The sequence below is a fragment of the Eubalaena glacialis genome, chromosome 10 (genome assembly GCF_028564815.1).
Source record: "Eubalaena glacialis isolate mEubGla1 chromosome 10, mEubGla1.1.hap2.+ XY, whole genome shotgun sequence".
Taxonomy (NCBI): Eukaryota; Metazoa; Chordata; class Mammalia; order Artiodactyla; family Balaenidae; genus Eubalaena; species Eubalaena glacialis.
The window spans coordinates 7,735,703-7,748,091 of NC_083725.1; the positions used below are offsets into that span (position 1 = coordinate 7,735,703).

Genomic DNA, 12,389 nt, shown 5'->3' on the forward strand with positions numbered 1-12,389 from the left:
CCCTGCATTGGCAGGCAGATTCTCAACCACTGCGCCACCAGGGAAGCACCCCCCGTTTTTAATTTACAGTCCAAAATTATCAAAAAACGGAGCTCCCACATTCTAGAAAGATTTACTTGAAATAATTGTAATGCTTCATAGCTGCTACATGATTAGGTGCTCTGTTGATGCAATCACGGCAGTCGGCTAAATTCAGGAGCTAAATGAAGCCATTTTTTTCTGGTGATAAGCACTACTTGTCACTTACCTCCCACCACCAACAACCTACCAGAGCCCTAGATCTGTCCTATCATTTTCTCCTGGAAAGTATGCAAGGTCATTCTGCTGGATTCTCTTTTCTGACAGATGGTCAATTCTTAGTGTCAACACCTGAATACTAAGCTTTTTAATTTTTTTCTTTACAGAGCCAACTGTTCCGAAGGTCCATTCCATCTACATAATTTAAGAGAGTTAAATATGGCCGACAACTCTTGACAAGTTGTTACTGGAATGTTCTCGGTCCTCTTAGGAACTGAACAAGAAGTAATTCAATATGCCCACATTAAATTTGACCATACATTAATTCTGTTTTCTAACAGGATAACATCTTTTCTTCAGTCTAAAAGATGCCTCATATGATACAATCTTACATGTATACCTCAGTGACATCTAAGCATAAACCATATCTTATTCCTTTTAGAGTGTTATTTCAGGAAAAAAAAAATCTATTTTACCCCATTGTTTAAACAATCTGCAGGCACTGCTAAAGAGGTTCTAAGCTAATTGCGAAAATCTTGCACAGAATTCCTAATATGCATCAACTAGTTCACACATTAATTTCTTTATGTGATCACTATTTGAGTTTTCATTTTAGTGGGACTTAGCAGAGGTGGAAAAAAGCTTTTCTGCCACAAGAAAACAAAGGCAACTACCTGTGCCAGTGTCTTCATTACTCCAATTACTGCTAAGCCACTGAGAAATCCTTTAAGGCCAATAGAGTTCAGCAAAATAAAAGTTAGACGTTCGGTAAATGCCAAGACAAGTAACCTCATTAACAAACTTTTTAAGGCCTAAGTCTTCGTATCGGATAGGATACTTCTACTTTGAAATCTGTCAGCTTGGCAAGAAGTAGAATGCTTATATCTGGTGGGTGAAAAAGGGAAAAATCAAGGCAAGTGTTCTAGGAAAAATCCATTAAGAAACATGGAAAAGGTAAGAGAAAAAGGATTGGTTATGTGAATGAAATTAAGATTGTATAAACTAGCAGTTGTAGATTTGAAAACATGAAAGAATTCCAGCTCCTCCTTTCACAGCATCCTGGTGCTAGCAAAGATGGCAAAATCTGGCTTCTTTTTTCATGGAGGGATGAGAGTGGGGTCTCCCAGCCCACTCTCCTCATGCTGATCCGGGGGTCTCCCTGCGCTTCCAGTGTGTGGTCTTCAGCCCAAACAAACCACTGACACGCCAGAAGGAACACAGAATGATACACTTGCAGATATGGGTGGATGGAATAAAAAGGAAAGAAAAGTTCTAATGATGGCATTTTTGCCTGGAAATAAAAGATCTACAAATGACTAGCTTGCAAAGATGGTACATTTCTTGTTTTAAAAGATCAGCTGTATTTATAGCAAGCTTTCCCCTCTTCTATTAAAAATAAAAATAAAATAAAACAGTGACTGAAATAGAGACTGGCTTATTTCTCTATCATAAACATAGAAAAGGGTTAACTTTGTTTTTTTAAGGGAAAAGACAGTCATCCTCCGACTTGGAAGAAACCAAGCCCCTCTGATTGTGGCTTTTGGACTAATTTCAACACATCTGTTTTTTTTAGCAACTATGGGAGAGGAAAGAAGGAAAAGATAGCCAGTGTAAGGTACTACAAAAGGGCACCCGACAAGCTTGTTGACAATTTAACAATATAACTAAAATAGTTTACTAAGGCAGTTGATGAATTCAGTTCTGTAATGTAGATTGCAGCCTATCCTATTTGTTTTGTATAAAACAAAATTTCCATTTTCTTCCTTCTCATTCATACAAAGAAATGGAACTGATATATAAGAACTGTATCTAGATGTGCCAGGATGCAATCCCTCTGTGTACCCCAGTCTTGAAGTCTTTCCTCTACCTCTGGTTAACCTAGTTTGCTCCTACTTTTATCCCTAAATTGTATGTGCCTGACACCCTCTACCTTCTGTCAGATAAGATCTGTATCACACTCATTTCCTTTAATACAGTCACTGATAAAATGCCAGATTGATACCACTTATTCTTGGGATTTCACCAGCAAACAATGACCTATCAATGAAAAATGTGAGAATGAACTCATAAGATATAGGGTTTCTGGAAAGACTTTAAGGATTGAGAGGTATAATCACAAATTCCAGAAAGCCTTTTAACTCAAGCCCCAAAATAAACTACACTGGTATTCCAGGCTCAAGAGCTCAGATGTTGTTTATATCATTTATTTTCAATTATAAAACCAAAGTAACACAGCATGCATGTACAGGGAACAAAAAGTGTTTCAAGAAGGACTAATGGAACATCCAAATTAAAATCTGATTTGAATTAGAAGTTGGTGATGGAAGTTGATGATTTTACCATGCAAAGAATGATAACTAATGAATTCCTTCTTTGTCACTGCTTTCCCTCCTGTGAAGCTTCTGAGAAGCTTGTATCTGAGACAGTATATCCTGAAAACAATGACACATGTTGCTAAGGAAGGAGACTTCAAAAATATTTAATAAAAATATTTTCCATGGGGACTTCCCTGGTGGCGCAGTGGTTAAGAATCCTCCTGCCAATGCAGGGGACACAGGTTCGAGCCCTGGTCTGGGAAGATCCCACATGCCGCAGAGCAACTAAGCCCTTGCGCCACAACTACTAAGCCTGCACTCTAGAGCCTGCGAGCCACAACTACTGAGCCCGCGTGCCTAGAGCCCGTGCTCCGCAACAAGACAAGCCACTGCAACGAGAAGCCCGCGCACCCCAACGAAGAGTAGCCCCCGCTCGCCGCAACTAGAGAAAGCCTGTGCGTAGCAACGCAGCCAAAAATACATAAATAAAATAAATTTGTATATATAAAAAAAAAATATGGTCTTTATTAAAAAAAAATATTTTCCATGTATCAAGTAGTACAATCATACAATTTCATCACAAGTGACCTACGCAATTCATTAAAAATAAGATTAAATAAATCTTCAAGGGTAAGATTTTACATTCTAGCCAGTCCTTGAAAACTAAAGTCCCCTATTAAGACAGTGTGAATTATGAATGGCTGGACCCTCGACTGCTTGCTTCTCATGCCACCAAGAGGACACACAATGTGCCGCATACAGACACAGGTTCCTTCAAGTCCGGGCGAGCTCAGGCCATGTCACCATTATAGAGGATCTCTCTATGAGCTGAAATTTGACAAGTCGTAAAGAAGGGAAGACCTTCCTGTCATAATAAAAATTAAAATGTTTAGTAAGAATATCCCACCTAGTTTCCACTCCTTTTTACTTTCTTGAGGATTTCTGACTTAAACAGCACTGAGTTTGAAAAAATGTTTTTCAAGTTGCATTTTGACATGGAGCTTGGCAAATATTATGGTTAAAAACTTCAAGTGTAGCTGAATGTTAATAGTGATTAAGTGAACGTCAACACCAGGTGAGACATCTCAGAGGTCCGTCGTGGCCATGTAATCCAAAACCCGTTCACAGTAAAACCAAGGACAGAATATAGGAAAGATACACAAAATAGACTTGTCTTTGCACAATATCTTAAACTGACATAACGGATAAAAAAGAACTGAATAGATACCCATCTTGGGTTCTTAATTATGTTTAAAACTCAATTATCAAAATACCCAGTAAAGAGGGATTTCGCAAAAAGCTTGCTGTGAGTGCATTCAATCTTTTCATTCTGTCATTCAACAGAGATTAAAAGTTTATGAAGTGCTCGCTCCCGAACTTCCCACTCAGGATGGCAATGGAACTGGAGGCCTACAGAGGTCATGGCATTTCCTTTTAAAGAAAAAGAGGGCAGACCATTACCTTTTGGGGTGATGCTTATGCAGTCCTATCTAAAGGAAGGAGAGAAAAGGCCTTGCAAATTTTTCTAGGGCCTGTCTAACTCAATTATATTAACCTGTACCATTTTCCTTTTTTACTGTGAGACGAATGTAGAATGTTTTGTTTCAGAAAGTCAAAGACGTGTGCTTCTCAGCATTTTCTTTAGTGATCATACCTCAGCTTTAACCTCATGGGAAACTAAACTCAAAACAATAAACAGCAATTTCACAGAGAGGACTCAAGTATGAAACAACCATGACAAATTGGGAAAGGAATCAGTAAGAAAGAAGTTTAAGAAACCACGAAAGGATACTCTGAAAAATAAAATTCAGAAACATGGGAAAAGATCAGTTATGGGCAAGTACGGCAGAACACCTCCCTGGATAAACTAAGCCTGGTTCTTTATAAAGAATACTGTATGTGCAAAACAAAGATGATACTGAATATACACACCAACAAAATACACTTGATGTGCATGCAACTCTGGCAGTATTCTACTACATTAGTATTGATTAGGACTGGAACTGAGCAGAACCCTGCACCCCAACCCTGCCCAAGTACAAACACCCCTCCACGTCTCCTGCCTCTTGTCTGTAGAGAAGCTGAAGTCTCCCAGGCCTCCCTGAGTCACAAAGGAGCAGGCTCAAGCAGCTAATGATTAGGACAATAGAGTTACAGACTCAGTGTCTGATGCAGGTTCCTGAGTTGTTTTACAGATACCGTAACTGCCACCAGAGGGAAAAGGCTGACTGCATGATGACCAGACTGCAGTTATGACAAACCACTCCATCTTGAGCAGTACGGAATCTATGGCTAGCACAGTGCCAAGAACTGACCTTAAGAGAATGGGATTAACACTACTGCTGAAAATAATCTGTATCTTTGTGGGCATCAAAATAATTGTAGCTTGTTCTGCCCCTGTATGGAAACGGGCAACTACAACTGTGAGCAAAGAGATGCTACAGACCCATGTCAACATCTTCCACTCGAAGAACACGGCACCCTACGTCAGCAGTAAGAAGTTACAGAAGACAGACCTTTGCCCGTGATCCCACAGAAATGGAATGATGTTCTGACAAGTGGGGATTTGTAAGCAGCTTTTGGCAGGAAAGAGCTCTCTGCAGGAGGCCCCTTTGCCTTGTCACTAACCTTAAACCAGCCCCCAGCGCCCCCCGCTCCCCCCCACCCCGGCTCTACTCATCTCCGGCCCCAGTACACCTTTCAGATCTTTTGACCACATGATACCTTTCCTAATCCTAGTCTGTTGGTTCTTTCCGTAGATCAAAGGAGTAGAAATGAAGAATAAGTAACAGATAACCAGATCTCCTCCCCAGCTTCCCCTTCAGTAATCCGGCGAACAAACTGTGAACACGATAGCAGCTAAAGAAAAATCATGGGAATTCCCTGGCAGTCCAGTGGTTAGGACTTGGTGCTTTCACCGCCGTGGCCCGGGTTCAACCCCTGGTGGGGGAATAAGATTCCCACACGCTGCACAGCTGGGCAGGGGGGCGGGGAGGGATCATCACAAGACGTCAGCAAGCCTGCACACAGTGGGATGTCGATGACTGTGACCCCCTATGTGAATGACTGACTGAGATTACTTCCCTTTTTCCCTTTAAAAACTTTCACGGCCAAGCAGAATCTTTGGAGATGGTTTTGGGGGGACACTGAGCCCACCATCTCTGCAGATTGCAGGCATTCTATAATTAAAAGCAACTTTCCTTTCTACCAACATTTCTCTCTCTCTTGAGTATTGATTTCTGAGCGGCCAGCAGCCAGACCTGATTTGGTAACAGGACCTTATGAAAGTAGTGTGCCTGATTTAGGTCACAAACTTAAGAAACACATGGAAAATCTCACTGAGTCAAAGAACAGAAAATATAGATCACCAAATGAAAATGTTAAAAAAGGATTTGGAGCAACTGAGCTTGAAAGAAATAAGGGAGGTGACCAAACCTGCTCTTACAGGGCAGTTTCTCCCAGACTCGGCCCAATCTTCACCCCCATCACTGCCCCTCTTGGAGATAACTGCATTTGGCACCTTTTGCCATCCTTTGCTGTAAAACAAAGCCTTTGGCTTTTAACCTGAGATCTCTAAATTGGAAAGGTAAATTTTCAGCTTTTACTAAACGCTAGGTCATATGAGCTTGTGATCTAACATCAGTTTCTCATTCACAGAAAAAGTGATTTTTGGCTTGTTTGTTTGTTTAGCTGCCCTTTGAAATGAATTTAAGAAACTTGCGTGTTACTTTGGAATTACCTAAATCAAGTTAAGACATGAGTCGGGGTATTTATAGATTACCACCTGCAGAGCATTCACAGAATGAAAATTCTTTCCCTAATTTATTCACTTATTTTGGCTTATGAGCTTTTGAATTTGACTGAGAAGCCTGCTCCTAAAAGGCTGAGGAACTCCCTCCCTCCCTCTAGACCTGCTGGCTTCTTTACTGTCCCTCAAACAGGCCTGGAGCACTCTGGCCTGGGGCCTTTCTTTGTATGATTGTTCCTTCTGCTGGATCTTCACCCCACACCCCCCCACCAATCCGCACAAGTTTCCAATCCTTTGCTCAAGGCAGACCTTCTCAATGATGCGACCCTGGCCACCGTATCTGAAGCTGCAGGCTCCTCACTCACTGCATCAACTGCTCTACTTTTAATTTCATAGCACATACCACCCCCAGTATACTAGTTATATTTATTATTAGTATAATAAAGATATTAATTACGCTTATTATTTGCCATCTGCCTCCTCCCACTGGAATATAAACTCCTCAAAGGTAGGGATCTTTGTTTAGTTCACAATGTAGCCCAAGATGCTAGATGGTGCCTGGCACAGAGTAGGCGTGAAAATACTTCCTGAATGAACTAACTGAAATGTAAGATGTTGCTCATGATCAGAATTACAAGAAAGAAATTTATTGTGCAACAGAGAATGCATTTCTAATTAAAAGAAACACCCTGTGACTGCTTTTAATGCAACTAGGACCATAAAAGGCCATTTCTTTTTAAAATGGAACAAATGGGAAAAGACAAATTCCTGTGAAAATTGAGTGCACAGTAAATCAACATTCAGGCTATCACTTTTCAGATACACCAACAGTCACAACAGGGAGTGAAGGTAATCTGATTCCAGCAGGCAAAAGAAGGATTTCAGACTTAAAAGTTTTAAGACTATCCTCTGACACTAAATGAAAAATTTTAGATGTAAATAATTTTATTTTTATAACTCAAGCTTCTGATATCTAAGATGTAAACTCATGTAGATTCTTAACGCAGGAACTCTTTCTGGCAAACAACTCAAAGACCTTAGTATTTAGGGCTAAGAAATCAGTTTCTTTTATTTAATATATTAAATCTATCCTAAGTGTTTTACAACTAGAGAAGTCAAAGTCTTTTGTAGCAGCAAAAGGGATTTCGAAACACAAATTGGATTAAGTCACAGTTTAAAATCACTCAAAGGCTCTCTGTGTTTAATAATACGAAACTCCTCATCCTGCCTGCAAGACCAGGCCTGGCCTGGCCTCTCCAGTCCTCTTGACAACATCCCTTCCAGCCGTCTGCCTCACCCACACAGAACACATCACACACCTTCCTGGCTCACACAGTCTTTGCTTAGAGTGCTATACTCTGCCAGGGAAACAGGAGGGAAGGGGGCAGGACACAACCTTTGAAAGAATAACATAGCCTGAGGACATGACATAAACTGATTTAAACCAAATGGGTCCAAGATGGTGGACAAGTCAACTTCCACTAGACCTTGAGCCTCAGTATACACTCACTGTAACACATCAGCAAGCTAAATGATACACCCACAGGCGCCATGACAGTTCCAAGACCGACCATAAGGATCAAAAAGTGGGCAGTGGCCCCATTCCTGGAAATTCCCCTTCCCTAAATAGCTGGAATACTCCTCCCACTCATTAGCCTATGAAATTACCCACCCCTATAAAAACTGACAACCCCCATGCCCTGGTGCCTTTCTCACCTTCTGGATGGCCCACACTCTGTGGAGTATGTTTCTCTCTAAATAAAACCACTTCTTACCTATCGCTTTGTCTCTCACTGAATTCTTTCTGTGATGAGACATCAAGAACCTGAGCTTCATTAAGTTCTGAGACCAGGCGTGTGATCTCAGTTGGAAGACCGTGGGTTTTGGCCGGGTTCGAGTACTGGCACGTGGGTTCAAGTCCCAGTCTGAGGTGCAGAGTTTCAGCTGGCAACCATGAAGGGCCAGTGATAAGGTAAGAAAATGCTGAGAGTTACGTCTTGGTCCTAAAGAGGCCTGTGGGATGCTGCAAGCCAGGCATACTAGGGAAGATGCTCTGCCGATGTCTGCTCCTTTTTGACTGGCGAGTCAACCCTGTATACTTATGCACATCCAACAGCAGGTCCAGGACACAACTGTTAATCTCTGTACTCTTCTCCTTGACTCTGAGGTTTTTCTCCTACATTCTTGCATTCTTGTTCATTCTTGCTCTATTTCTTCCTTCCTCCCTCCCTCCCTCCCTCTCTCTCTCTCTCTCTCCTCCTCTTTCTTTCTCTCTTTTTATTTCTTCTGTTAACCCCAGGAAACCTATGTGACCACCAAGGTGTACTTTTTATTGCTCTTACTCCCCTCCCTCTGACCCTTACAAATGCTGACCCTTTATTCCCAACTTATAGCTAGACCAACTCCCGTTCATCGTCAACACTGTTGGGGACGTCTTCTGTGCCGTTTCTTTGTGACTTCTGGGGCTCTAACACCTGGTTGGGAGACTACCTTAGAAGCGATAGCATCTAAAATCGTTCAGTGCAGATCTTGACTAAATTGCGTGGAGGATTTTGACTTAAAAGTGGAATTCTGGATACCTCGGGAGATAGAGACGTCACCTCTAGCTTGTCTGAAATGGGTCAGGCCTCATCAATCCCAACCAATACCCCTCTGGGCCATATATTCTGAGATTGGGAAGATTTGGACAACAGAAATTAAAAGGAAAAAACTTAGTAGGTTATGTAATCAGGTTTGGCCACCATATGAGTTACGAAATTTAAAATGGAGTGAAATTTTCATGGCCTTGTATCTAAGCAACGGAACCCAAAAGGAATTTAAGGAGTGTGTAGCTCAGGAGGGATAACTCTAGGAAGGACACAGAGGGCATTTTAACTGGCCCACCCTACAGAGCCGTGGATCCCAAATGAACGTGGATCCCTCCTCCCCCGAGGTACAGGCCCTTTTGGCTATGCATTTCATAGCCTAGTCTGCCCCAGACATCAGGCACAAAATTCAGAAAACAACTGCTGGTCCTCAGACTCCAATGAATGACTTGTTCCAATTGGCTTATTTGGTTTTCAGTAATAGGGATATGGCCCAAAAGGCTGAATGCTCCCAGAGAAATATGCAAAAGGCCCGAATGATTGCAGTGGCTTTGTTCGTTCAGAGACCACCAAAGAGGAAGCCGGCTTTTCTGGACCAATCTGGCCTTGGCAGACCACAAGGCCCACGGGTACCCATACAAGGCCAGTGTACCCTGTGTGGACAAAAGGGGCACCGGAGGGAGGATTGAGATCGATGTGCCCGTTGCAAGCAGCCAGGGCACTGGAAGAAGGAATGCCCCAGATGCCAGAGAGCGACGGGGGCCCCTCGGCCATTGATGGTTTTGCAATCAGAAGACTAAGGGGGACAAGGCCAAAAGTGGCTCTGCCTAGAGATACCATCGATGTAACTAATGTAGAGCCTCCGGCGGTCATCGATGTGGCAGGCCACTTGACAGAATTTCTTATCGACACTGGTACAACCTTCTCAGTCTTAACCCAAAGGATTGGAAACCTTAGCAATCATAAGGGATACGTAATGGGGTTGTCAGGGAAGAGACACAGGCAAACTTTCCTGGAACCCCTTTTGTGCAAGATCAATGGCCAGCTGTTTTTACATTCCTTTCAGTTTGTGCCTGACTGTCCCATCCCTCTAATAGGAAGAGATTTATGAACTAAGTTAGGGGCCACTCTGTTTCTCGAGGGGCAAGGGAACCACCCTCATCACCAAATGGTTCTAACACAAAGCAAAAAGGAACAGATAAAATCTGAAGCTAAAATAGAAGCCTTAGTAGACCCTGGAATGTGGAATATTGAGGTTCCGGGCTTGGCCAAAGATATCCAGCCGGTGATTATTAAGTAAAAAGGGTTATATAGTGTCTAAATATAAGGTACAAATTTCTTAAACCTAGGGGAAGATCCTCAAAAATGTTTGTAAGTAGATTACCAAAATAGGAGGCCACTGCTCTGACTAAACTGACCATAGCTGGTATTCAGACCCTGATAGGAATTTTGGAAGAGCCCTTCTCCCCTAAGCTAAACAAGGAAAAGTAAAACTTTCCAACACAGGTGAATGGGTATGTCAGTCCTTCAATATCAAAAGAGGGTCAAGTAATTTAGAACTTGACTGGTCAAGGATAAATAGAAATCTTAAGTGTTTTTTCTGTCAACACTAGTAAAAAGGGTTTAGGTAAGTGACCTTGATTTGTTCCATCTGCCAGAAGCCAAATTTGAGTCCAACCTCTTGTAACTGACGGGTTTTATGGTGTACCTGTCTCAGGACTGAACTTTTGGAATGGGAACTACGAGGTCTCTGTGTTTGTGTGTTCATATGTATCTATACGTGTGTTGTAGGTGTACGGTACTGCCAAAAATTAATTCATAAAAGAGCTCTACTTAATTGGCTTTTAAAAAATTAAGCGCTTATGTAAATACCCAGAAATAGAAAATAAAATGGCCAGAATAAATTTCAGGTACGTGTCATCTGGAAAATATTCAGTACTAAACTGATATCTAGTATTGAAGGTGGCTTAAACTTGTTGGTTTGATTAATATAGACATGTCTTTAAAATCATCAATGTTGAGTATAATACTTCTGTTGTACCTAGGTTAACTAGGGGTCAAATAAAACCTTATTCTACCTGTTATAAATTTGTCAACAAGAAAAGTAACTCAATGTGAAAAAAAACATTTTTAAGGAAAGTAACATGCATGTTTTCAGTAAAAGAATGTGGGAGGAATGAGAAAAAAAACTGAAAAAAGTTGTGCATGATCAAGATTTTCTGAGATTGGATTAAATTTAGTTGCATAAATGAATTTTGTTGGGAGTGGGCTGGGACAAGTCTGGATTTGCTTTCTCCCTCCAAAGTTTTCTTGAAATGCTGCTTTTAACAAGCGATAGTATGAGTTTCTTTGCCTTTAAGTGATCTGTATTTACTTTTGAGATCTTTTGTAACTTTGGTTAATAAATATTGTCTCACAGGGACCTATGATCTTATTTGACCAAGTGTTTGTAAACTTTTGGACAAACTTCCCAAATATCAAATTTTAATTAAGTTTCTTTTGATTTCCAGGTAACTTTTGGGGTACTTTAGAGGGGCCCTGAGGCATCTTAAAGAGAAATATGTAACTAGGATTATTTGGTACATTAAGTTAAATGTAATCATTCCTAATTCTGGTTATTGTAACCAAGTTTCTTTATCGATTACACTGTAAGTGATGTGTAACCATGCCCTTTAAGTCTTTTACCATGTATAGATATTTTTGTACTCTGATGCTGTTACAAAAAGTGCTTCATCATCAAGGAGATTCATAGAAAGGCTATGGAAGCCGTTACAACAGTTCTATACCAAGATGATGACTATGCGAGGATTCCAGCCTATACTGACTTAAAACAAGGAGCTGTCCTGCCCCTGGGGCCCCTAGATCAGGCATCCAGAGGTTTTTACTCCTTGACAGGCAGGGTCGACGCCCCTACTCAGCCTTGAAGCAGTTAGAGAGGAGGAACCATCACCCTTCTGCTTCCCATAAGAATATGGGACTAAAATCTCTGAGGGGGGAATGAAACAGGAGGGAAGGGGGCAGGGCACAACCTTTGAAAGAATAACATAGCCTGAGGACATGACATAAACTGATTTAAACCAATGGGTCCAAGATGGCGGACAAGTCGACTTCCACTACACCTTGAGCCCCAGTATACACTCACTGTAATACATCAGCAAGCTAAATGACACACCCACAGGCGCCATGACAGTTCCAAGGCTGACCATAAGGATCAAAAACTGGGTGGCTGGACTTCCCTGGTGGTGCAGTGGTTGAGAATCTGCCTGCCAATGCAGGGGACACAGGTTCGAGCCCTGGTCCGGGAAGATCCCACATGCCACGGAGCAACTAAGCCAGTGTGCCACAACTACTGAGCCTGCGCTCTAGAGCCTGTCAGCCACAACTACTGAGCCCACGTGCCACAACTACTGAAGCCCACGCGCCTAGAGCCCGTGCTCCGCAGCAAGAGAAGTCACCGCGTGAGAAGCCCGCGCACTGCAACGAAGAGTAGCCCCCGCTCGCCAC

At 41.9% G+C, this 12,389-nt stretch overlaps 1 protein-coding gene across 4 annotated transcripts in view; it reads right to left on the reverse strand.

The window, feature by feature from the left end:
* Positions 1-12,389, reverse strand: part of FAM118B (family with sequence similarity 118 member B) — a 54,629-nt gene that overhangs the window by 26,411 nt on the left and 15,829 nt on the right. The window lies entirely within an intron of this gene.